At 39.1% G+C, this 2,338-nt stretch overlaps 1 non-coding gene across 1 annotated transcript; it reads right to left on the reverse strand.

Annotated features, from left to right (window-relative positions):
• Window positions 1–1,647: 1,647 nt before the first annotated feature.
• On the reverse strand, window positions 1,648–1,753 carry LOC138882415 (small nucleolar RNA R71). Its single transcript, XR_011404020.1, has one exon. It is a non-coding gene; the product is annotated as a small nucleolar RNA R71 (small nucleolar RNA).
• Between the last annotated feature and the right edge of the window lie 585 nt (window positions 1,754–2,338).

A 2,338-nucleotide genomic window follows, 5' to 3' on the forward strand; every position in this document is an offset into this window, starting at 1 on the left:
TCGTAAGTTCGGGGGCAACTCTTCTTAATCTATAAGAATCCCAGGCCACCCAAAGAGAAGGTATCAAGGTTTATCAAGGTTTTTGAAGGATTATTGAAGGCAAGAAGAGGCAAGAGGCAAGGCGGAAGATTCAAGATAGAGTTTTATCTTTCTTCCTCTTGTTTTGATCATTAATGATGAATTATACTTTTATGATTGTGAAAATGATTATGCATAGCTAAACATTTAATCTAGGGTTTTCATGGAACCTCTTGGAGGATGAATTTCTGATATGTTGATATAGATTTGCCTTAATAATTTCTCTGTTTGTTCAACTATATTGTGACTGTTGTTAATTGAAGGTCCCTCAATCGGTTGTGCCTATTTAGTATGTATTACTCGGGAGAGAGTGTATATTTAGTTAGTTGTTGAACAACACCACTCCTAACGTATATGAGGGATCAATACGAAGGGTTTAAAGGTGGGATTAGGGATAACGAAACCTTGGGTGCGATCTAAGTGAGCTTTAACTAAGGCCAACTAGCGTAATTTGGCAGAATATGTCTAGTATATTGTTGTAATTACTCGGAAGAGAGTTACGACAGTGAGAGTGCTCATGATCAATAGAAAAGACTTAGGCAAATTTATAGCAAACATAAAAGAGGGGAAATCATAACCTTAGACCATTCTCATTCTTGCTTATAATCAGTTTATAGCTAGTCTTACATTACTCCATTTTTATTACATAATATTTAGTTAATAAACACCCAAATTGTTACTCAAATGTCTGTGAAGATTGAATACGTGAATTTATGTGAGTCTAATAGCTGTGATTGATAGGTTAATTCCATGTGAGATTCGACTCCAGACTTGTTAACCCGGATATATTTGCAGCGACCGCTTTGTCCTTTTTATAAGGCATAGTTGGGCGTGATCAAATTTTTGCATTGTTGCTGGGGAATTAACGGTCTTATTGATTGCAGTTAAAAAGAAGTGCAAAACATTATTTGTGTAGTCGATTTTCTTTAATTTAAACTGACCATTGAAATTCTAACGTTTGTAGTCGTGGTTGTTACAGGTGCATGCCTAGAAACTCCTCAAGAACTAGAGAATTTCTCGAAGCATTATCATATCCTGAGAAAGTCTTCAAGGCATTAAATCGTGCAAACAGGAAAAGCAAATAACAACAGAACTCAACCGAAAACATTGAACCAGACATGGAAGACAACGTGAATGACCCAAATAATAGAAACAACATACATGACCCAAATGATCACGGTGTGGCACCTCTTGTGCTAGAAGTAGCACTATATGACTTGGCACAACTCACATTTGTCAACTTAGCAACTGTTGTTGTGGTCCCTCATATACAAACAGATGCATTCCAGATCACAAATAACATGCTACATCTATTGCAGAACAAGGGACTATTCTCTGGGTCATACATTGAAGATCCTCAGCAGCATCTAAAGAACTTCCTGTCAATCTGTGCCACGTAGAGGCAGCACAATGTGACACCAGAAGCAATACGTTTGTTGTTGTTTCCATTCTCAGTGACAGGAGCAGCCCAGACTTTGCTTAATTTACTCCTTATCAACTCTATCACTATTTGGGAGGAATTAGTCAAGAAATATTTGAGCAAATTGCATCCACCCAACAAGACTGCTCAGCAAATTGATGAGATATTGAGCTTCAAACAAAGACCAACTGAAATGCTACATGAAACATGGGAGAGATTCAAGGGTATGCTGGTTACATGTCCACATCATGGTATTCTGGAGCAGATGTTGGGGCAGAGATTTTACATGGGTTTAGCAGATACTTTGAAAGCCAATGTTGATGCTTCAGCAGGTGGAACATTTTTTAGTAGGACATTCAGAGAGAGCAAGATCCTGCTTGACAAGATGGCACAGAACTCAGGATGGACAACAAGAAACTCTCCAATCACTCTTGTGGTGCACTCAGTGGCTCTAGACCCAGCTAACTCCATAGCTGAAAATATGGCTACTCTAATGACACAAATGAGCATCCTTACCAAAAAGGTTGAAGAATCAGGCCAGAAGCAGCAGGGACACATAGTTGATGCAACCAATGGGGGTCTATGTACATCGTGCATTAACCAACTATATGTTTGTGTACGGTAAAATCAGGGGTGCCCAATTTTCTCATCAATATGGTGCCCCGCGAATGTGCTTCTCGAGGTTCGAGACTGAGGTCGAGGCTTACTATCAAGACCCAACGTAGGACGTCAGGACATCATGTCTACATGTCCCATCCCCGTTTCTGAGTAGTTAATATATTTTGTACTAAGTTATGATTCCTCTCCTATATAAGGGGCATTCCTACCATTCTTGAAAGC

The sequence above is a fragment of the Nicotiana sylvestris genome, chromosome 11 (assembly GCF_000393655.2).
Source record: "Nicotiana sylvestris chromosome 11, ASM39365v2, whole genome shotgun sequence".
Taxonomy (NCBI): Eukaryota; Viridiplantae; Streptophyta; class Magnoliopsida; order Solanales; family Solanaceae; genus Nicotiana; species Nicotiana sylvestris.